Source organism: Podarcis raffonei, chromosome 7 (assembly GCF_027172205.1).
Source record: "Podarcis raffonei isolate rPodRaf1 chromosome 7, rPodRaf1.pri, whole genome shotgun sequence".
Taxonomy (NCBI): domain Eukaryota; kingdom Metazoa; phylum Chordata; class Lepidosauria; order Squamata; family Lacertidae; genus Podarcis; species Podarcis raffonei.
Genome location: NC_070608.1, coordinates 74,846,985 through 74,872,161, shown reverse-complemented (window position 1 = coordinate 74,872,161; position 25,177 = coordinate 74,846,985). Strand labels below are relative to the sequence as shown.

The window sequence follows — 25,177 nt, the reverse complement described above, 5'->3', positions numbered from 1 at the left end:
AGTGATCCATGCCTTATTTACCTGTAATTTGGAATACTACAATGTGCTCTACATGGGACTGATCCTGAAGAGTAATCAAAAGCTTCAGCTTGAGCAGACTGTTTTCAGGCTGGTGCTTTATGGACCATACGACACCAGTCTAGAATCATCTACACTGGCTTCCAATTTGTTCCTAAGCACAATTCAAGGAGCCGCTTCTCACCTATAACTGAGTTGGGGCCAGAATAACTGGAAGAACTTCTTCTCCCATGTCAACCTGTCCAAAATTCATGGTCATCATTAGAGGCACCTGATGTGTAACTCCTCCACCCTCCCACCAAGAGAGGCTAAGTTGGTGCATACTTGGGACAGGGTATTTTCTACAGTAGTGCTCTGATTGTGAAATCAGATTAGTCCCATCTTTGCCTAGCTTTAGGCAGGCTGTAAACACAGCTTTGGTGCACCTGTCTCTTGAAGAGTTTTAAATTCCATTCTGAGAATTGTTTGAATGATGGTTCTGGTGGTTTCGATATTGTTTTGAATTGGTTTTAATCATTGTGTATACTCTTGAGGGCAGAAAGGCAATTCATAAACACATTCAATACATGCTTTAAAAAGGGTTTGAAGTCAGCATGAGCAGCAGCTGCCATGGAGGTGGTTGTGAGGTTGTCAGGTTAATAATCAACTATAGACATCACAGATTGGTAATAATTTCATGCTACATCTGACATAGAAGTTCCCCTCAGCCCACCACTCTTCTTTCCCTAGGAAACCCAATTTCTTTCTATATTGTATTCTATACATATTGATTCTATCTCTGATTCATACAAGTAACTGGTGTATACCAATAAACTATCATGGTTTCTTCCAAAGAATTCTAAGAATTGTTTAAAGAAGGTGTTGAGAAGTCTATGTGAAAGTCTCCTAATCCTCTCCACAGATCTGCAGTCCCCAGATTCCTCAGGGCAGGAGAATAACAGACAAATTTAAGTCTGTGGAGAAAATAAGCTCTATGTTCTTTTCTAGCTCATCATAGACCATAACTGAGTAAACAATTGTTTAATATGCCTTCCTTCCTCAAGGTAATTGGCAAATGCCAACACCACCTAATAATTCCCCGCCATTTGAGCAATTGGCTCTGAAATTTATTTTAACTTCTTTCCTTATTTGTTCTCATAATCATAGAGCCTAGAAATTTAAATTCATGCGTGGTTCATTTTCTAAATTGAAGGTGTTCCTTCTTACCTTGTTGTTCCCACAACTCCTATAATCCGTCTTGTCTGTATCGATCGATCTCTCTTCTAATAACATCTTCTACCTGCTTGGAAGCTCTTGCAATTCCTGTTTCTCTACACTGCATAGTGCAATGTCATCTGTAAATATCACTTTCTGTGATGCATTTGTTTAGATCTGTGAGGTTAGCCCATTTATCACTGTGATGAACAGACAAAGACTTAGTGATGATCCCTTTATGGACTCTTACTTGATCTGAGAACATCCTGAACTTACCACATCCGGGTTCAGAATACCAATGAACTCTCACTATGAACAATCTGCCTCGGTGTGAAATGTGCTGTAACTCAGTGGCAGAGAACTTTATGTGCATGCATAAGTTCCCAGGTTCATTCACCAGTTTGGTTGGGAAGAACCCTTTCTGAAAGCCTGGAAAGCTGCAGACAATGCTGAGCTAGATGGTCTGATCCAACCTACTCAGTGTAAGGCAGCTTCCTGGGATCCTACTTTTTGCTGGCATCCACCCATCCCAAGAGACAATGGAGCTTGCCACCAGGGGTGAAGTCAAACCACTGCATTAGCAGCACTGAAGTGATGTCCCTGGGGTGCAAACCTAGGCAGTGTGTATGGAGGTCCAGAGCTGGCTGAATGACAACACCCCCTCTTGGCTTCTGGTGTGGTCCAAAGGAAAGCAGAACAATATGTCTGGCACCAGCAGGAGTTGCCAGAAGGTGGTGTATAAGATGCCATCCAACCATCTTAGGGACTCCACTCCGGATTTGTGTAGTGTTTATTCCTTAGCCTTTCTTTCCCCAAAGATGCCCTGCAAGGCAGCGGAGGTTTAGGAGCAGAGTAATTCTTCTCCTAGATGGATTACCTGGCCAAGTTGAGGAGCCCCATCTGCCTCTCACTTCCCTCTACAGTATGTACAGAAATTGCCTTCTTGACCATTGGACATGCTATTGAACTCATACACTCAATCTGCTGAAGCCTCTCTGCATGCTGTGAGTCAGAAGAGGGGAAGTACACTGCTACGTAATGTAGCTGAAATAACAGTTATTGTATTCTCCAGCTATTGTCATAGGATTCAAAGAGCCAAAGGCAGAAAATTCAGCAGGAGCAGCCTGCAATGTAGCCTAAGATCTCAATATCACACTTGTGGGGTGCAGCATTCCCATAGACAGGCTGTCTTCTCACTGTGAATACACCATAGTAAACTTTACTTTTTTCTGAAGTGGAGTGAGATAATAAAAACTCAAAAGACATTGAGAGGTCACAAAATTATTACCGGGGGGTGGGGTGGGGTAGACACATCAACAACACATATTCTTCACCATAATTTCTATTCAAGGCACTCTTCAGGAAGTGTGATGTTGGCACATCTACTTTTACACAGCAATTGGACCAGCAATTATAGGAGGACGAATTGAATTCTCTCAGCATTCCAACGATAATACTCAGTTTCTTTGAAAATGCAATCACCACAGAAGAGATGTGCTATCTCGACAGACAACGTCTAGAAATGAATAGCTAACATCACTGCATTTGCTGCTACCCATGGCACTTAATTTCTAGAAAAAAGTACTCTTGTTGGGTTCAAGTATGTCTGGAGATGCCAACTTTACATTCTTCTCTGCAGTTCCAGATATATGGGGACTCTCTACAGCAGTGAAATAAATCATTTTTGTGCTTACTGGGGGGCTGGGGAGTGCATATAACCTATTGTTACTTTACTTGGCTCAATCCACACTACACATTTAAAGCAGTACCACTTTAAACAGTTGTGGCTTCCCCAAAGAATCCTCGGGACTGTAGTTTGTAAAGCTACAGTTCTCGGAGTTATTGGGGAGAGGAATTGACAGAGAATTGTAGCTCCGTAAGGGAAATGCAGGTGGCGCTGTGGGTTAAATCACTGTGCCACTTGGGCTTGCCGATCGAAAGGTCAGCGGTACGAATCCCCATGACGGGGAGAGCTCCTGTTGTTCGGTCCCAGCTCCTGCCAACCTAGCAGTTCAAAAGTATGCCAGTGCAAGTAGCTAAATAGGTACCGCTCCAGCAGGAAGGTACAAAGCATTTCCATGCACTGCTCTGGTTTCGCCAGAAGCGGCTTAGTCATGCTGGCCACATGACCAGGAAAAACTGTGCGGAAGAGGACAAATGCCAGCTCCCTCAGCTTTTAAAGTGAGATGAGCACCGCAACCCCAGAGTCATTCACGACTGGACTTAATTGTCAGGTCCCTTTACCTTTAAGGGGAACGTAGTCTTTTAACAATTCTTGGTACCTTTAACAAACCATAGTTCCCAGGATTAACCAAGACTGTTTAAATGTACACTCCAGGTGCAGCACATGCTCCACAGCGAAGCCCTGTCAGATCATTGTGAAAGGCCTGATAAGCCCCAGTAAACAACAAGAAGAAGAACAATTTGATTATTTGTACTCCGCCCATCTGGCTCGGTTTCCCCAGCCACTCTGAGGAAGCTAACCTTCCCACTCCTTGGTAGTTGGATTTACTGGATAGAATCACATTACCACTACTCTCCCATTGTGATGTAATTGTTTTAAAAGAAAACCATGCTTTTATCTGAAGGTACACTAGCTGGAACTAAGCAGGTCTAAGCCTACTCATTGCCTAGATGGGTGATCATACATGTGTGCCACCTTGGAACCCATGATAGAAGAAAAGCAGAAGGAAGGAAGGAAGGACAGGAAGAAAGAAACAAAAGAAAGAAAGAAAGAAAGAAAGAAAGAAAGAAAGAAAGAAAGAAAGAAAGAAGGAAATCATAGAATCATAGAGTTGGAAGAGACCACAAGGGCCATCGAGTCCAACCCCCTGCCAAGCAGGAAACACCATCAGAGCACTCCTGACATATGGTTGTCAAGCCTCTGCTTAAAGACCTCCAAAGAAATAAAAGTTCCATGTTGAATGGAGCCTGGTAAAAGATTCAGCATGACCCACTTTCCTTTCCTCAGCCACTAAACCTTCAATAAACCCATGATGCTTCTGCCCTGGAGCCCTGGAGCAAAACAAGGCTGGCTGGACTGAACTATAGGTCCATCACAGTCCTCCCACTCCTAATGTAAAGTTTGGCTAGAAACATCACAGTAAGTGCATTCACACTATGCACATGTGATGAAGCACTGGAAGAGGAGGAGTCAAAGGTCTCCACTATATGCAGTGGGGAATCTCTCCTAAGTTCACAGGTATTCACACATGGAGATCCACACACATGAAGGAATTAATCATGTTGCTAAGTCCATCCCTTACCACCAGGCAGTGCGACAATCTGATTAAAGAGTGACAAATGGTCAATCATTTAGTTCATTCATTCTCACTATATATATTTTTATCATTTCAATTTTCCATCTTAGGCCCTCTCTGGTTATTACTGTTTTCTTTGTTTTGCTTTTCGTCTTGGGAATGGCTGGGAAGTTCAAAAGATAAATGTGCAAGAAGTGTCAATTTAATACGGAACCTACCACATTACAACTAATACACCCTCCCACTGCCCCTGTTTCAGAAGGAGGCTGGTGGGGTGGGTTGTCAGGAAAGAGATGAAATACATAATCACTGCATGTGAAACCAAGGAGCACCTGGGAGCCACAATGTTTTGGTGCCTCTTGGTATTGCTGATCAACAGTTAACAAAAAAAACGGCATTGAAGGGGGCATTTGACTGAATGTATGAAGATCAGGAACCTTATGATATCAGGGTTCCTAATCACAAGGAGATGGCTAAGCAGGTCCAGCCGGTTGGACTTAGAAGCCCTCTTCAGAATTAAAGTGGGTCAGGATGAGGACATTGTAGTTGGAGCACTCTGTGTGTTCTTCCATCTCCCCTCCAACAGGGCTAATCTTATAAGGAAGCACAAATGTGTTTTTCCAAGTTCTTCCATGACTTTTTTTGTCCATTTCTTCTGTAAGTAATTAGGTGAATCTCTGCAAGCCAGCACATCGAACAACAAAACTTTTTCTCCCCCTCTGGGGAGGAAAAGAACTTCCTAAAAATTTCTGCATAAAAAAATCTTTTATTTTTACTTTGAATTCCAATTCTTTATTTGCACTCCCGAGTGGCAAGGGAGCAAATTTACCCCAAACAAGAGAAATAGTGAGATTTCTTTTCTCTCTTTTTCAGTGTATTATATGTTATGCTTTTGAGCTTCTTTCTTTCATTTCTCCTTTGACTAGAAAAAGAGAGCCCTCTGAATTGGGAAATGCTGGATTTGAATCCTGAGACGCTTAGCTTTTCACAGATTGCCTGAATGCAGCAGGTGCTTGCAAGCTCTTTGCTGGCATTTGTTCTGTACCCCTTTCCAAAACACCTGAATGCTGTCACAGCTCTGTGCTTCTAGACAGGCTTAAGCACAGTTTTAAACAGTACTGTATTCCGGCAGACAAAAGCTAGTGTTTGCTTATATGCAAGAGCTACACTCAATTAAAAATGTGGATGGGGCCAATCTCACGGCCAAAGCTAGATATGACAAGATTACATACCCATCAACTGTTCTGCTCTTGAGTGGGACACTCCAGCTTCTGATTGAATCCCAGGATGCACCAAGGAGAGCACAGCCCCGAAATATCCCCGTATTCCAGTCACCTGGATCCCACAAGCGCATAGCTCCAAAAGACATGCATTCTGATTTTCCTCTATGGGATGTTGGAGGGTATAAGTTTATCTGTAACTGGGATCTCCTTCTGGGTTTTGATTATTTAACAACTAGCCCCAAAGAACTGCTTTGAAAAACTTGGGAGATAACCTTGGGGAGGCAAAGTTAACCCTCCCGCCACACAACTTCTCAAATCTAAATCACTTAAACTTTTTAACGATATCTGCCACCATTGTGACTGTGTGCCTGCAGCACACTCAGTCTCTCCAAGACCAGCTTTTTTTGTTTTGCAAAAACAGGGGAGTTTTCAAACATCTGGCAAGCCATAACACATTACTTGTGAGTTTCATATAACGCAGCAGGACACACTGTGCAGACCTGGTTATCGCAATACCCATTTAGATTTATCAACTTTCTCTCCTTCTAAGAATGCCACATTAAAATTAAACCTGTTGCCTGTATTGGGGAAACCTTTTGCTTGGCATTTAGAAGAAATGCCATTCTTTCTTACTGCATGAAATAGAGCTTTAGCTTCAAATATAGCTTGTGTCAGGGAACTGCCATCGGAGCCAGAGGGAGAGGGAGGGCTCCAGAGGGATTCCGGAGAGCGTCCCGGAAGGGAGAGAAGCAGCCCATCTTCTGGGGAAGGAAATCAGCGTAGCACCAGTGGAGAAGGGGGGCAGATGGGGGAATCGGCGAGGTGGCTCCATGACTCCTCACCGGAGACCAGCGGGGAGAGCACGGGTCCTCCGCTGCCCACACCCTCCCTGCGCAGAAGGCTTCCGCGCAGGGAGAGTAGGCGGAGACTAGGCGTCAAAGAGCTTCTTTGCTGGAAGAAGTTCAAGAAACGCCCACTGACGGATTCTGCCAGCGATTGAGACAGCCACGGGTGAGTGGCTGTCCGGACAGAAAGAGTTCACCCAGGTAACCCAGCCAGGTGTGGCGCCGATTTACGCACGAGCAACCCCTAGAACCATTACAGCTTGTTTTATCCATAATTGGAGGAAGGGGGTCTGATTTGGGGGAGGGGGATGATAAAATATATCAAAGTATCAGATAACTCTTTCTATCCCATGATATTCTCAAACAGTATCTAGTATATTTTTAATATTTATGGAGAAGAACAAGCAGTTAGATAAATAATGAAAACAGAGGAATGCTCTCTTTTTTTGTATTGCACAGTGTTCTCCATCTTAAAAGCAAGCACCTCTAAAAGAAAGGGACATGGATGTGACAAGAATTCTGACATTCCTCATGTAAAATTAATAGCAACATTGGGAAGAATAAAAAGAAACCCTACCTTTTGAATGCTGCTGTAAATTTTAAAGTAGCTTCTCCTGTTACGAAATGCCTTCTCATTCAATCTTTTTCTTCTGAAATAAAAATATATAAATGATTTCGTTTGCATGACATCTTCATTCATACTTGAAATATCCAGGCCAGGCCCCTCATTTGTGAATGTGCAGTCTAAACACATTTACACTAGGGCTGGTCGATATCTGGTTTTTCAATATCATGATATATATCACCAACTAAGCATCATAAGATCTCGATATATCACAATATATATATCCATGGCAGTGGAGGGCCTCGCCGGGCCTCCCTGTGGGGGAAGAGGACCCCGTCTTGCATCCCCTTGGAAGCAGAGGGCTTTGTTGAGCATCGCAGTGGTGGAGGGACTCCCAGGAATCCCTGTGGCAGAGGGCCTCATTGCACCTATCCACAGTGCTGGAGGGCCTCACCGGGTCTTCCTGCAGCAGCAGAAGGCCCCACTGTGCCTGCCCTTGGAAGTGGAGGGTCTCCAATAAACAAACAAACAAACATCCTTTTTAATATGGAGAAAAGCTATTTAGGGGGAAAATAAAAACAACAACACTTCCTCCCCCCCCCACCAGTTGGGGTGGTTGTGAAAGAAGCACTTCCCAATTCTTTGCTTATGTTCCCTGTTTATTTTGCTGCTGGAGCTGTTGAGTTTTTGAGAGCAGGAAGTTCTACTAAAAGTGTTGGTTTATATGCTTGCAAGTGATTAAAATTGGCCGAGGAAAGGAGCAAGAAACATATTGGTGAAGCTGAAAGGGTTTGCTGGTTTGTGTGAGGGCTTATGTCACTTCTTATCTGTTAGGAGGGAGAGAGAGCAAACAAAGCCTGCAAAGTATCCGCAAAGTATCTGTTCAGCTGAGCTGCTGGCTGGGAAACCATCAAGTCTCAACCTTTTGTTCACCCGTATATAGTGGTGCCTCGGGTTACATACACTTCAGGTTTCATAGGCTTCAGGTTACAGACTCCGCTAACCCAAAAATAGTACTTCGGGTTAAGAACTTTGCTTCAGGATAAGAACAGAAATTGTGTGGTGGCAGCAGGAGGCCCCATTAGCTAAATTGGTACCTCAGGTTAAGAACAGTTTCAGGTTAAGAACGGACCTCCGGAACAAATTAAGTACTTAACCCAAGGTACCACTGTATTGCCTTGCTGAAACACTTATCACAATGTTATTTCAATACCAGTAGTCAACTGTATGGGAGTTTATCTCACAACCCTAATTCACACAAAACCATAAAAGACAATAATCCGAACCTCACTGGCGCACCAAGGAAGTTAGTTAGCACGCATCACAAATGCAAATCACATTACACAGGAGCCCTCTTCAGAAGAACCCCAACCGTATTTCCCCAATATGAGGTTGGGTGGAAAGCAGAACTGTTCCAAGTGGCCTTGCTTCCACATCATACCTGAAACACAGTTCTTCATTCTTCCTCTCCCTCTCATTTGTACAGCATGAATATTTCCCAGATGCCCCTCCCCCTCATTATCACCCAGTGAGATTCGGTGCTGAATGGTGATCTGAAATTTCGTTCCTCCAATGGTCCTGCAGCCACAATATCATGCTGGCTTTCCGAATGGAGCCAACAAAAAATTTCCTCCTGGGGCAGACAGTAGTTTTGGGGTACAATTTCATGAGCCAGCACCAAACAAACTTACTAACTTCTTTTAATTAAAAACATATACATATCACAATGCATTTTGCAATGCATCCACAGATTTCATGTACAGTTTCAGACCCTCCAAATGCCCCTATTTTTCCACGAACAGTCCCAGATTCACAGAAGTCATCCCGGTTTCTGATTTGATGCTGGAATTCCTTAGGACATCCCTATTTTCATTGGAGAAATGTTGGAGGGTATGGAGTTATCTGACCCCCAAACCAAGGAAATAAGTACCCTATAGAAGACTTCTGAAGGCAGCTATGGCATTATCAGGGGTATAAAAAGAGAAGCATGAAGTTATATTGAAATTACTAATTTATATGTCTGACGAAATACAGAGGGAAGCTCCTACAGGAAAAAGAACTGGGGGGTGATTCAAAACATAGCCATGCCATGCATGCAGATAAAAGAGACAGAACCCATACCATTACTTCCAAAGTCACTATAGTTTTGACTCCATAATTGGAGAAGTTTGTGCTGTAGTAGAACTGTGTTATTGAAACCTTGCATATTGAAACCTTGAAAGTATCATCCACACATTTTAGCCATCGGAGTACTTTGCTTCTGGTGTGTCCTTGGTAGGGCAAAACATAAAGAGGGAACTCTCCTATAGATTGGAGCATTAATATTTATGCTTATATAGAAACAGTTCAAGCTTAGCTGGCATGAGAAAAAAACTCTTCGATTTTGAGGATGCAAAAGTATAAAAAGCAGATTTAAACCCATACTCTCTTCTAGCTGGAAGCGACTGGATGATCAAAATCAGTGCAGTATCAACCAGGCGGTACCTGGTTTTGTCTTAAACTACTGGCATTGAGTTGTACTTCAAACTTTTCATTAGGCACAACACATCAGGCAGTATTTTCCACCCAAACTCCAATAAACCTGCTTTCTTTAAAAAAAATAAAAATAAATCAAAGTTATTTTTCCTCATTGCACATATCTGAATCCTTTTTTAAAAATACAAAACTAAAAAACTCTGCTGTCTGTTGATTATTGATTGAGGCACCTCATAAATACTTAGGCTTATTAAGTGTCTATACAGCTCCCTGACAGAGTTCTTAAATGCAGGCCTGGGGCTGAAGCAAGGTTTCTCTTTAAGCTGAGAGAAGGGGAATTTCAGAGGCTGTGTTGGGCTTAAGAGGACGGCACACTGTTAATTCACTCTGGCTGTTTACAACAAAGTCATAACAGTATGACACTCTGTGTCGAGAGTGTGAGAGTGAGTGACAAGTCATTCCATAGGGAGTCTGCTAAGCACTTTGGCCACTCTGCCTACAGCTAGCCCATAACCAAACAAATGTTGTGTTTGGTGCATCCAGTATACTGAGCCACTACTTTCTGGACCACACAAACAGAAGCACCCAGCAGCCTGCTTCTATTATTACATACCCCTCAACTGTCCTGATTTCCACAGGACATCCAGGAATTACTGAAGCCCTCCTGGCTTCTGATTGTATCCTGGAATGTCTTATTTCCCCCTCCAATGCTGCTACCATGCTCAGGGAAGAAAATGAGGGGACACTTGCAGCCAGTGCTGGGGCTTGCAGTGGTGCCATGTCAACTAGTGGTCCAAAGTCAACTAGCTTCCGCAAGAGCTTGGTATCGAAAGACACAAGTCCTTATTTTCGTCAGCGGAATATTGGAGGGTATGTTGCTATGATTAGTCAATCTAGTTGTCACTTTATGCCAAAGCCTCAAGCTGACACACAATGGAATAGTAACAAAACATCCAATGCATTGGAAGAGCAATCAAAAGGAGAAAATGCAACATGAACCAGCTGCAGATACAACACACACAAATGCACTGTATCATCATCATCATTAAACTTAGGGCGGTTTATCAGATTTGCATGAGTCCTGAATCTCAAGCTGAAATGGTCCACTTTGGAAAGTTTCAGTGCTTGTCCAAACTGAAGTAAGTTCTCACCAAAGCTCCCTGAAATACAGCAGGAACCTCCAAAATGAAATTAGGAATATTTGGGGCAGTTTTGGAATTATTATGTTCTTCTAATCTAAGCCAATCTGATGCATTCTCACTGGAATGAGAATGATCACATGAATAGAAGGAGGAGGAGGAGGAGGAGCAGTGGCGTAGCGTGGGTTGTCAGCACCCGGGGCAAGGCAAGTAATTTGCGCCCCCTTGTGTGAGAGAGAGTGAGTGAGCCAGGTAGGGGCAGAGAGCTGTGAGTGCGAGCGCCCCCCCCCCGATGTTGTGCCCGGTGCGGCCGGCCCCCCCTGCACCCCCCACGCTACGCCACTGAGGAGGAGGAGAGGAGGAGGAGGAGTTTGGACTGGATATCCCGCCTTTCACTCCCCTTAAGGAGTCTCAAAATGGCTAACAATCTCCTTTCCCTTCCTCCCCCACAACAAACACTCTGTGAGGTGAGTGGGGCTGAGAGACTTCAGAGAAGTGTGACAAGCAGCTGCATGTGAAGGAGCAGGGAAGCGAACCCGGTTCACCAGATTATGAGTCCACTGCTCTTAACCACTACACCACACTGGCTCCCAGGAGAGACCGCTGGCATTTTGTTAACACTATGTTGTTGACACCCCGTCATTTTGTCTTTAACTGGTTATCCAGCTAGTGAGGCAGAGATGGTGTGAGGAGTAACTATGTCATTTGCCCCTCCCACATATTACATAAACTGCCAGAAGCACCCATGCAGAAGTGGGAACTGCTAAAATAAAATGTAGATGAACAATGGGAAAGTATTCTCAGAATACTATGTGACTGAGTAAAGAGGTTCTCAGGGGTGAAGGTTAATGTGCAGCTCTCCTCTCATCAGATTATAACAAAGTGGTTGCCTTGAAAAATTATGCTGCTGTGCTGGTTTCATATATTGCTCTCTGCCCTCATAACTGAGAAAACTGCATTTTCTCCTCTACCATGCCCATCTAGTCTGCTGCCTCTGCCGATATATCAGAAATGATAATAACCCAAAGAAGAAAATGAGGATATACTGAGATTACTTCACAGAGCCTGTGCAATAGTTGACAAGCATGGGGAATCCCAGAAGCATCACTATTGCCCAGAAAGCATGACCCCATCACTGACTGAGTTGGTTCCTGAGAGGCAACTCCCAGAGCAGATGATAAAACCTTGCTGAACCTAGGCTGCTGTGGGCCTACTCAGTCCTAGATGAGGGGCTTCCTGGCAATGAAGCCAATGACCTATTTAGTCCAGCATCTCACATTGGCCCACCAGATGCCTGTGGACCACCCACAAGCAGGACCCAAGCACAACAACACTCTCCCTTTCCATGGTTTCCAGAACCTGGTATTCAGAAGCACTGATGCTTCTGACTATGGAGACAGTGCATAGTCATTATGGCTAGTAGCCATAATAACATTATCCTCCTTGCTACCTTGCATTTTACTATAGTGCTGCTTTCAGTTCCACAGGCACCTTGAACTCCATATTAAGGAACAAAGTTGAGTTATAAATGTACTTAAATACAATAAACAAGTGCAAAGTGCAACAAAATTTTCCAGGACACTGCATTCCAATTAGCTACCAGGCCTACTTCCAGGCCTACCAGTATTGACCCATAAAACCTTTAATGGCTCAAGAACACAATACCTCAAGGACAGCCTCTCCCCATAAAAACCTACTTGAGATCATCATCTTGATGTGCCTCCTCCATGAGAGGTTTGGAGAGTGCCAATATGAGAATGGGCTTTTCTGTAGTGGTTCCCCATCTGTGAAATGCTCTCCTCAGGGAAGCTTGTCTGGCACCTTCATTCTACACCTTTAAGCACCAAGCAAAAACATTCCTCTTCAACCTGTCCTTGGGCTGCTTAAAAGGTAAGGGACCCCTGACAGTTAAGTCCAGTTGTGAATGACTCTGGGGTTGCGGCGCTCATCTCGCTTTACTGGCTGAGGGAGCCGACGTTTGTCCGCAGACAGTTTTCCCAGGTCATGTGGCCAGCATGACTAAGCCGCTTCTGGCAAACCAGAGCAGTGCACGGAAATGCCGTTTAGCTTCCCGCCGGAGCTATCTACTTGTACTTTGACGTGCTTTCAAACTGCTAGGTTGGCAGGAGTTGGGACTGAGCAACGGGAGCTCACCCCGTCATGGGGATTCAAACTGCCAACCTTCTGATCGGCAAGCCCAAGGCTCAGTAGTTTACACCACAGTGCCACCCGTGTCCCTTCTTGGGCTAATTAACATGCTATAAATGAATTTGTGGGAGGGGGATTATTGGTTTGGTTTGTTCTTCCTTTGTTAAGAATTTTGTGTTTCTATCCAGTATTCTTATGCTGTGAACCGCCCTGCAATCTTCAGATGAAGGGTATTATATAATTTTAATAAATAATAACAATAACAATAATCACCCCTCTCTCCTGCTTTTCCATCCCCCGCTGTCAGTCAGAGTGTTCCATTGTCACTAAAAATGCTGTGATTTTTTTTTTATTATCGCCTTGATTCTTTTCTAAATGGTTTGTGTAGTTTTGCAAACCTTGGGGTACCACAGTCTGCTGACCCCCCCCTTTATACCTATTTTGGCTTATATAGGCACTGATACTCTGAGGATTAGTACACAGGATGAATAAAAGTATACTAACCTAGAACTGCAAGGAGGATGCTCACACATTGTCCTGGTAGCTGAGAAAATGCACATTATATATTTTCAAGGAAGCGTAGTTGCGAGCCCCCGATTTTAATATCTGGGAAGGGGTCCCATTGCTCCATGTATCAAAGGTTTAGGAAATATTGCTATGAGTTCCAACTACTCCTTTCCACTGTCATCAGGATGTGATCTTTCAGCTCTAAGTTGTAGGCAAGTTAAATATAGACACATTGAACATGAAGAATGTTGCATGTAGATGAGGCTACATTTCCTAAGGACGATCATTTAAAGTGACAAAGGCTTAATCTTAAACACACTTTTACTAAAGTATTGGGAAATATGGAATAGAACCAAGAGATAATTAGCACTTGAGCTTTCCTCTGGAAGAGACCTCTTAAAAAAAAAATAAGGAAAGGTAATCTTTGCTTCTTTTCTATGTAACCCTTAGAGCCTTTAATCTCTGCACATCACATAGTTCCCTGAATCTTGCTGTAGGATGTTTAAGCTGAAGGGCATCATGTTCAGAGAAAGGCCAGTTTCATCTCAGTACTTTTTACAAATCCCACAGATATCTTAAAAATACAAGTTAAATGGGAGGGTTTGGGAGGGGTGGTGGACTAGGCTTGCAATAGATAAAATCCATCTGTTTGGCTGCAAATGATATGCATGTGCACAAATGCGCACACACTCAAGCATGTGCATATGTCAAGATTCTCAGAAGAAGTCAGCCAAAATTAAGCAACGTCAAATCCCATTGATTTCAGTGGAGAAGTTACCATTTCCATTGAAATCAATAGGATATAAATATATTTACCATTAGGGACACGGGTGGTGCTGTGGGTTAAACCACAGAGCCTAGGGCAGAACATATTGATGTGGGGGATGTGGTACCTCAAGACGTGAGACCAAGCACTGTGTAATTTAACCCATTGTTCATATTACACCAACAAAAGCACCATGGACAGTTCTCTCAGCATTGCCTGGAAGGGAGCTTCCAAGAATGGATCTCCTTCTACAAGCATAGACCTTCATCTCTTCTCATGGAGAGGAGAGCTGCCATATCATATGGGATGTCTTATATAACTTTCATATGGAATCTATATTTATTGCACAGGTGAATATGTAGGAAATTTGCTCAGATGATCACAGAAAACCTGACAGATTACAGCTAATGTGCTCATTTTAATGAATTATTCTAGAAAAATTGTATCCAAAATTGCCAATATAAAAATGAAACTGCTTGAAATGGGCATAGAAGACTTGCACTATAAATGAACTTGAACTTCCCATTTGCCCCTAAAATATATCTTCAAATGGCTGTGTACACACTCCAATGTGCTCCCACTGTTGGTTTAGGAAGTGGTGTACTTATTAATTTGTGCTTCATCCATTCATAGTTTCAGTCATTCAGTCATTCAGTGAGTCAAAGTTTGGAATCAAGTAAATTACAGACAACCGTGATAGATCAAATAAATGAAAGCACTGAAAATCTATTCTTAAAGTAAAAATAGAAGAATAGTTATATTCAAGGTTAAATCACTAGGAGAATTACAGCTTTCAAAGAGAAAGCTGTTCAGGTCCCCATAATGTCAAGAAGACAACCATGATTCATGCTATGGGAACTCATAAATTCTGTTTGTTAGAGATTTCACTCATCTTTCACTGCCCTGCTTTTCTATAAATCATGATCAAAGTGACCTATAAAAAGAAGAAACCTTAGTAAATTACAATATATTTGATAATCATTATTATTATTAAAAATCCCAATAAAATTGAAGAGATTATATCAGCAAGTTTACATAGAAGAATCATTTTCACAAATTCATAAGTACCTGGAACAGATCTAAAAGCGGATAAAGAGAGATCCTGTTCATGGGCCATTACGGAGTCAATATCAGCACTTTAAATTGAGCCTAGGAATAAATAGATAGCCAATGAAAGTTCTATAGGGCTCAAAGTTATTTGCTCTGATTAAGACCCTGGCAGCTGAGTTCTGGACCAATTTAAGCTTTCATGCTGTCTTCAGAGGCAGCCCACACACATCCCGATGAGAATAGTACAGTGCTGTTTAACTTGGGAATGAAGAGGATCATCAGCAGGTAAAGCAGCCAAAGTTGATGGCACTACAAAGTCCAAGACACTACAACCACCAGACATGCACTGTAGGTGAGAGTACTCCCAGAGTGATCCTTCAGAGTGAATAATGTCCCATTCACAAAAGGTTGTAGCCCTCTGTTCAAATAAGAATTCTCAACCAATAGCGCACCCATCTTGTCAGAGTTAAGTTTCAGTTTGTTTATTAACATTTATTAACATTCATTGCCAAACTGATTTCAAACGCAGGTTCATGATCCGTAAGCTCTCCTTAGGATCAGGAAATGGAAATGAAAGATTTAGATCTGAGTAATATGTGCGGGTGGTGCTGTGGGGACGTGGGTGGCGCTGTGGGCTAAACTACAGAGCCTAGGGCTTGCCGATCAGAAGGTTGGCGGTTCGAATCCCCGAGACGGGGTGAGCTCCTGTTGTTCGGTTCCAACTCCTGCCAACCTAGCAGTTCAAAAGCACGAAGTGCAAGTAGATAAATAGGTAGTGCTGCTGTGGGAAGGTAAACGGCGTTTCCGTGCACTGCCGTGGTTCACCAGAAGTGGCTTAGTCATGCTGTCTGTGGACAAACGTCAGCTCCCTCGGCCAGTAAAGCGAGATGAACGCCGCAACCCCAGAGTCGTCCATGACTGGACTTAATGGTCAGGGGTCCCTTTACCTTTAATATGTGCATACTGATAACACATCACCAAATCTTTGGCTCAGCTGCCTCCCTAAAAGAAGCACCTATTTTCTCCTTAAGTCATGGAGTTTTCAGTAGCCAAGAGCAAGGGTTGAGCACACCCAGTCAGCTTGACTTTTCCATTTCTCTCTGTGCTGTGGTTGAACAAGCTGAAAGGTATTCACAAACGAGGGAATCAGAGGTATATCCAGAGCTGATCCTATTAGAACTTAAGTGTTCAACTTGGCATGCATATAAATGTCTTTATGCACAAAGTATTTTGAAAATTGGTCATAGCCAGCTATGAAGGGTTTGGGTAACTCCCCCAAGGGCCTGATTGTAATAAGCTTCTCACCACCATTTAGCAGAATAAATTAGCAATTTGAAATGGGAAGATTAACAGGATGATACAGAAAATGCCTGCAGGGTCACATATCTTAGCGAGAGTAAAGGGGCCTGATTAGAAGACTAAGAAATAATACCTCTAAAAATAAATCATAAAGCTTAAAGAATGTAACAGTTACCTTGGTTCCACAAAATGTGAAACAATACCTTCAACTGGTTTTTAAATGAAAGCAAGTTTTAAAGGCACACATAATTATGCTTTAAAATTAATTTCTTCCCAATCCCAGTTTGGGATATAACACAGGATCCTCTGCTCCACTTGCCTCAGCTTCACTGACCCCTGACCCCTGTTAGGTTTCCTGTTATTCTTCTTATTCTGGACAGCTGGTCTAGCATGAATGATCCCAACAACAAAAAAATGATGGCTTGCAGTCCAATTAACATGATTTCTGTTGCCACTGATTATTTCTTTCTCCTGAAATCCAGCGGGTTTGCTCCCTCAGACTCAGCTAAACAATCCATCAGCTGTTTAACCAGTATACATATATTCTAGACAACTACATTTGAATGAAAATCCTTTGTACTTTCTTCTAAAAAGACCAATTGGTCCGAATGAAAGAATATGTTATCTCACTTGCTGTATGTTTTTTCGCAGTGAAATGTCTTGTTATTAAATTCTCCACAGACCCTTAGAGTTCAGGTACTTGTAACAGCTTCAATTTCTTGGCTCAGGTAACCTATTACTGAAAAAGGGTTCTAACATTTAAAACAATGTGGGAATAGCTGTTCTCATTAAATACTGTCAGTCAGTGTGGGGTGAGTTATTATGCAAAATACATATCAAGAACTGGACAGAAATCACAAAACCGACTTCAATTATAACCTCTGCTTGATCCTATCAAAAAGCAACTTCCAGGAATGGAAAGATTTCAAGGGCAAATGTTATTTATATTCCACTTTTAAGACCAGGAGAGAGGATTAGTTATCAAATACTTCGTTAACCAACATTCTGGCATGTGCACAACTTCAGCAAATGGTCTTTAGACAATTGTGAGGCAATCCTGCCTCTAACTTCTAAAGGTCATCTTGGATTCCCTCCTCCTCTAGTAAGTGAGGAATACTATTCCCTAAGCACATGCAACTTCCATGCAGCATTAGTAGTAGTTTATCTCCTTCTTCTTTCCCATGGGCTGCATCTTCCATGACTACTGCATCTGGTTGGTCTCCTCTTTTGACGGGGTAAGAAAGTGTCTTGAAGATGGCATGGTGGACTCATCCTATGGCTCTAGGAACCTGCATTCAATATATGTATCCACCACCATTTTGGTGCAACCCTTCTTCCACTGATAGTGCCGGAATATGAAGCTGGCAGTGTATTTTGAATGGAATAAATGTACAATAGGCTGTTTCTAAATTGTACTCTGAATTCAATTCAGGAGCATGACTCATTGGAAAACTAGAAAATGTTTCACAGATTTTAGAAAAGAAAGTGCCCAGATAACTCCTAGAATGTGGTGTTTCTTAGATCCCTTGTGCGCAATACAATTACACTGGAAGAGTTTCTCATTCTCCATGCCAAGAAAGCACTGAGGTTCAGTTTTCACCATTCTAGACTGTTGCTTCATCTTGAAAACTGCATATCATAAACAGATTTGGCAACCAAAGCTCTTAGACACATAGCCCTGTCAGCCAGCAGACATGAATGATGGGGCTAATAAATGCCTCTGCTCCAAACGCTTTCTAAGAAGTAGAAGATGGAGCCAGAGTGCAAAGGCAGCAAAGCATAAAGGCTTCTACATCAATCCGAGCCAAGAGTGCTTTATGTTTCTGAATTCAAAACTATTGTATGGGCTGTTGTTGTTGTGTGTATAACACTAAAACAAAATGAAAGCAACGGGAAAGCGCAACTGAAAATTGAAATAATCCAGAACAGAAAACCAAAACAGAAGAACGAACAAAAGCATATGAAAACATGAGTTAAGCTTCTTGCAGAATGTCAGGAGAGATGGAACCAAACATGCGGTCTTGGAGGAATGGCTGGTGACAGCTTTGAGAAACCCTTGAGAAGATGGGTCCCCTCATGGATCTGTGAGGTTCCAGTAGGCTTACCTGGTGGTAAAACTAAGTTGTCCTTGAGTTGTGGAAAGGTGTCTAGAAGTCTTCATTTTTGTTTCCCCAAATACCTTCCAAATAGTGTCACTCTGGGGCATTATAGGGAAATAAAATGGTGGCCTGTTGCCAGAAAACAGTTGATAAAAAGGGTGAAAGCTGCCAACAGGTGACAGGTGCTGACACCAGGCCTTCACTGAAGGGTGTTCTGCTTCAGAAACTGCAGGAAGGTTCACAAAAGATTCCCTGAGATCACCGGATCCAGACAATAGAAGATTATGTGAGCAGTAGCCCCAAACACATTGGCAATTCCACATATCACACAATTAAAACACATTCCCCCAGCCCACACAAAAGAACCCTGGGAACTTTAATTTACTCTTCACAGAGCTACAATTACCAGTAGTTTTATCAAACCACAGTTCCCAGGATTAGTGGTGGTTTTGCATTGGTGTGTGTATTTTTGGTGGGGTGTGCATTAGATGTATGGTGTGTAAGCAGCCACTACCCAGCTGCCACATTCATCACTAGCTACTGCTTCTGAACAAACCTTAAAGGAAGCCCCATATAAGATGAAGAAGAATAGCCTAGTATTGAGGTTACCAATGGTTCCAGCTGGTGTATCAGCCAAGGGTGATGAAATATGTTCCTTAGGCCTTTGTCAGGAAAGATAATATGTTTGTGTGTGATGTTAGAAAAGGAAAGAGAGCAAACAATCTGAGTAAACTCAAATATTTTAATTTTAAAACAGCTGTTGCTATTAAGTATTTGCATTCTCTTTGCAGAAACCATGCATGTCATCTGTCGCTTAAGACTTTTTGTCTTCTGAATTCATGCTGTTATGTTCAAGGAAACCCAGTCTATGTTAATTAAAATAATTTCATGTTGTGGAGTAGGCAGTAGAACCTTGCATACCTTATTTTTATTCTTCGTTCCTGAAAATTAAGTGAATAGCAGCATCTGCTGCATTAGAAATAATTATTTGGTTTTTTGAAAAGGACAAAAGACGCCCACAATGCACAATGAAGAATGTTACATATTTGTGTTCCAGGAGTGTAATTACTTTTCCATAGTAGAACTCCACAAAAGCATTTAATTTTTTCCATCCTCCTGAATTATTTCTCTCTATTAAGTTATATTTTACTCTTGCCACTTCATTAATTTTAGTAATTCTTCCAGTTTTTGAATTCCATGTACATTTTTACTCAGTTCTGAATGCTTTCAAGAATTTGAAAACCACAGAATATAGAATGCATCTGGTGCTAGCCTAGCATTAATTAGAAACAACTAAATATTGGCTGCATTTGAACATAATGATAAACTATTTATTGTTATGGGAATGAGTGACAGCAAGCCACGGGCTTGCCCCTCCCTTTTCCTCCTCTGGCATGGCTGCAAGTAGATCAGAAGCTCGCACTTCCATTTTTGCAATTTATCCTTTATGTTCAAATCTGGACAAAGTTTGGTTTGCCTTAACTAGTGTTGTTGTTTTAATGAGCCAATTTTAAGATTTGGTTTAAGGAAGAGGCTTGCTTCAACCAGCCATAGTTAAGATGAACCATAGTTTAGGGTGCAGGCATAATGCAAAACTGTGGTTTATCAAAAATGGAGGTGAAAGCTTCCATTGGGTCCTTTGTGGCAGCATGAGAAGAAGAGTGAGGCGCATGCCCAAGCTTCACTGGGACTTATTCCCATAATGATCCTGTGTAGATTTTGTTAGGCCCAAACACTACCCTATTCTATTGGGATATACCAAATTTTCATAATGTTCAGAGAGCTTTGTGCCATTTTAGAGGTGGGCAAAATGTTCTCTGAAAGAACTACAAACCTTTAGATAACATTCATTTCATTGGACAATGCCTGTGTGACATTTTAGTCATTGTGTCTCTGTTGTAAAACCATATTTCCACATTTCCAGGCTTCTGGCTTCATTTCTCTGTAACGTAAGTGTCACGGGTATGTTTTTTCCACAGCTACAGCTGCTTCATAGCTATGGCTATTGCGGGACCAAGACAACCTGTTCACAATCACCCATTCTCTTCGCTTGAGTATTTTAACACATTAATAGTTGGGATGCCCTTGAAAATGGTCCAGGCTCTACAAAAAAGTAATTGTGGCCACCATGATGTTGAGCAACATAGCCTATCACAACTGAATATCATTGGTATTACAAGATCTGCACTGATTGTCTGAATGCTACCAGGGCCAACTGAAGGTGTTGCTGCTGACATATAAAACCCAGAATGACTTGGGACTCCGATATCTGAAGAAACACCTCTCCCTTTATCAACCTGACTGGGCCCTGAGGTCTGCAAGAAAGGCCTTTCTGAAGGTCCCACCAGTTAGACATTGGGTGATGACTCAGGGTCTTTTATGTGGTGGCATCTTGGTTACTGAACTCCATTTGGCACCAACAATGCATAGAGGGGTTCAGCTGACAATCTAGCTGTTCATTAAGTATTTTGGGTGATCCGAGTAGCACATTTGTAATTGCAGACTGCCTTTCTGCTGTTAGTTTGGTGTGGGTTATCATTTCAATTTGTTAAATTGCATTTTGATGATAAATTTCACTGTGTGTAAACTGTTCTAGAGTTGTTTATGATTAGCAATGGTATATAAATCAACTGAATAAATATTATGTTGATGTTCTCCCTCCAAGCAGGGTGCCAGCTGAGTGAGAAAGACCTACAGAACTGAGACCATGAACTTTAATGTTTCATTCATTCTCTCTCTCTCTCTCTCTCTCTCTCTCTCTCTCTCTCACACACACACACACACATATTGTGGGATCACACCATACAGAATTGGTTCCCACTTGGCTATAAAGGCACATCAAAAGGACCATAATCTGAATGATATGGTTGAAAAAGTGGCATAATGTGAATTGGTATGTAGAGAATCCATTCTACCTAGGGACTTGGGGTTGGAGAGCATGAAGTCCAGTTCAAATAAAATCTAGTCCTGTAATTCTGTGATCATGCTTGGTTTTTCTCCTTCTCAAAATAGACCTATTAGGTTAGTTGAAGTAAGTCTGAAAGGCATGGCCTCTACACTTGACAGGAGATAAAGATGGATTTGGGAGTCTAAGAAAAAGTTAGGCCTTGAGGGCGGAAAATCATATTGTGCAGCCTGTAAGATGCAGCCATTTTTCAAAATAGTTTTCCATACTTCGCTGACATGAATTATGTATTAATGTTTCCTGGTTTCATCACAAGGAGCGTATGAATATTCACAAATTATTCTCTTGTGTAACCATGAATATGCATGGTCGAGCCAAGAATGGCAAAGTGTAGAACCTGATCATGAATATTTACATCCTATATAAAGTTAAACCGTGTCACTGGATGATATAGCACCTACTCTGAGATTCCTCTCTTGGTAGTAGGTGAAGTGCTGCAATATGCTAATGAAATAACCACCATTTGGCATGGAGTTTAGTGAGGAAATTCCCTCCTTCTTTATAGTCGCAAACCTTTCCCCACCAGAGAAAAAGGGATTATTGATTTCATTTTTCAGCTGAAAGCAAATAACTCTCTTATACAGCCATTTCTGCCACTACCTTCCATCCCACCATTCCAAGCCAAACAGAAATGTGACAATAGGAAGGAAGGGAAAAAAGAGAGGATGTGTTCATATTACTGTTTTAAAAGACAGTGAGGTTATTTTCCCCTGCTGTGTTTCAAATCACATGTGTTTGTTGCTGCACACATCATTGTGGTTGGAGGTGTTCCCAAGTTGCCTGCTTTCTGTCCACACCAGTGGGCAGAGAAAGAGAGTGTGTAGATGTCTTCCTTTGCCTTACATTTTCAAATAAGATCAAATCTAGTTTGAGGGGAGAGAACACATTATAGTGGGCAATGTCATATGCACAATGCTTCACACAGCAACAGTGGGAGAGCACTGGATGCAGAGCAAATAGGAATGTGTATGCAGCAAGTAAATTAGTTTTTAGAGTACATAGAATCATAGAATTGTAGAGTTGGAAGGGACCATGAAGGCCATCTAGTCCAAACCCCTGCAATGCAGGGATCTTTTGCCCAACATGGGGCTGGAACCCCCATCCCTATTATTAAGAGTCTCATACTCTACCAGCTGAGCAATCCCAGACTATAGCTAGTGGTTTATTCTCACAAAAGCAATGGCAGGTAAATTTGGCTGAGAAGTACCGACCTGCCCAAAGTCACTCAATGAGCTTCATGGCTGAGTGGGAATTTGGAGTCCTTCTAACATGCTACCTGCTACACTACAAATGTAGTGAACATTACTGACTTGGTGAGCCACAAGTAGTGCACAAAGTCTGACTGTGGTTGAATTGCACCTTTCATTTGCAATATTCTAGTCCTCCTTTTGTCATTACAGTCATACCTCGGGTTATAGACACTTCAGGTTGCATATTTTTTTTTTTGGGTTATGGACCGCTGAAACCCGGAAGTACTGGAACAGGTTACTTCCGGGTTATGGTGGTCGCGCATGCGCAGAAGCACTAAATTGCGCTTTGTGCATGCGCAGAAGCACTGAATCGCAACCAGCGCATGCACAGACATGCAGCTGCGGGTTGCGAACATTGCGGGTTGCGAACACTGCGAGTTGTGAATGTGCATCCCACACGGATCACGTTCGCAACCCAAGGGTCCACTGTACTGCTTCTTAGGGAATGACCTGATTGCAAAGCATGCACATCCCTAGCCACAGAAATTCAAGCAGATTATGAGATCTTTATTGAAGCTAAGACATACACATAAATTATAAAAGGAAACCATATCAAAGAATGGGTAAACAGCAACAGATGGAAACTTTATTAAAATATAATCTATGCTGGCCTCGCCTGTGCACAGATTGCCATCGCCAAATATTGCTGCGTGCAAATGCGTGCCCAGATCATTCAGAAACATATGGAATTTTAGCTGTCACCTGAACAATGTTACAAAAGGCTAGGGAGAACATAGAAATATAGGGTAAGATCCAACAGAACGCTAGCTGCAACAGCAAGTATGGTTAGAATGTTAGCTGTGCTAGGGGTTGTGCAACATCTTGCATACGCACAAGGCATTTATTAGATGCTTCTGTTGTGCTGTACTAGGAAAAGGGGTCCCACTAGCTCATGCATAGATTGTTGTAGTTTTTTCGTTCTTTAGCCGCAAAGCGTGTTCAAAAATAAATCATTAAAAAATAGACATAGGCCCATTCAAAGGCCCACATAGCTAATTTTGTGGACTCAAGGGAGTGTTGGACTTGTGTTTCTCAACCAGTATCCCCCTATGGCATACACTTTTGAAGCTGGGAATGCAACCTTATACCTCACTTAACTTGAGAATGTGCCCCATCTAACTTGATAGGGACTGCTTTTGAATAAGCATGTTATCGTCTTACATTGTAAGAGAGCTTTCAAAGCTATTAAATGCATGACATAATGGTGGGATGTTCAAAAAAGGAACAAGCAAAATATGCCACTAAGGATACCCAAGACTTTGGGTGCATCTAAATTAGTTTTTCAGATCTTGGCTGTAAGGCATACAATTTCTGCAGAGAATAGCTGCATTTTTTTAAAAAAAGGAAAAAGTGGGATGACCAGCTGCTTACATCCTTCTCTTACTTATTCATTAAGCATAAAAATCAAACACTCAACTAGCTATATATTTCATTTAAAATTCAAAATCAGAGCCTTTCTTAGCTGTTACCTGTGCTCAGATAGATACTTGAAAGTTTCCATTTATCAGCTGGAGAACAGGGACTACAAGGAATTTTACTGTTGCTTTTCCATACAGTCAGTCCTTGAAGCAACCTCCAGATTTTTACTTCTCTGGAACACAATGTCAGTTCTGTAATCACACTGTAAATACATTGGTAGGTGGAAGTCAGGTCATGAATAGGTGGAGGCAACCATTTCATGAAAATTCTTCCTGCTTACCCACTACTTACCCAATTGCCACCCAGCTGTTGCCTGGAAAGGGACTTCTCTATAGTGGCACCTATTTTGGGGAATGTCTAGCTTAGTGTGACCCATCAAGAGAAATATTTGATGTCCTCTTGCTAATAGGCAAAGGCCTACCTTTTTTAAAAAATAAAAATAAAAATGTCCTCCCAAGTGCTTGCTGGCTGAAGTTCTTGTTGCTTTCATTGTGGCCCTGATTCATGGGTTAGACTGAAGCTTACACTGCATTCCTAACCATGTATACTGAATTCAGTGGGGACGTATGTGGGATTAGAACTGCAGGTTTAGCCATGCTTAGACCCACTGAAATCTATGGGACTTAAGTTAGCAACGACTTATTGAAGTCCCAGTGATTTCAGTCTACTCCAAACCTGACAAAGTCTGCATCCAGCCTTTTTAATACTTTCACATTTTATTTAACATAGTTGAGGATTTAAGGTAACTCATTTTGTTTCTTATTGTGTTTTATATTCTGAGCTGCCTTGATTGTAGGTTGCACAAGAAAGTGACAGCAACCAGTAAACATGATGTCAATTGTACCTAAAGTTTCCTGAAGTTGAAACAATTCAGGGCTGTTCAGTTCATGTGAATCTACCTAAAGCATTTTTCCTACCCTGCACTTTGCTAATTGGGGAACAATTCGAACTCACA

The 25,177-nt window shown here is 42.0% G+C and overlaps 1 protein-coding gene across 3 annotated transcripts in view; it reads right to left on the bottom strand.

Moving 5' to 3' along the window:
• The window catches only part of CDH18 (cadherin 18), a 625,894-nt gene that overhangs the window by 430,839 nt on the left and 169,878 nt on the right, over nt 1–25,177 (bottom strand). For 2 of the 3 annotated variants that reach the window (XM_053397113.1, XM_053397118.1), the window contains exon 2: nt 7,118–7,190. The gene's annotated coding sequence lies outside the window, so the exon portion shown is untranslated. The remainder of the gene's footprint in view (nt 1–7,117; nt 7,191–25,177) is intronic. The other variant, XM_053397117.1, reaches the window with a different exon arrangement.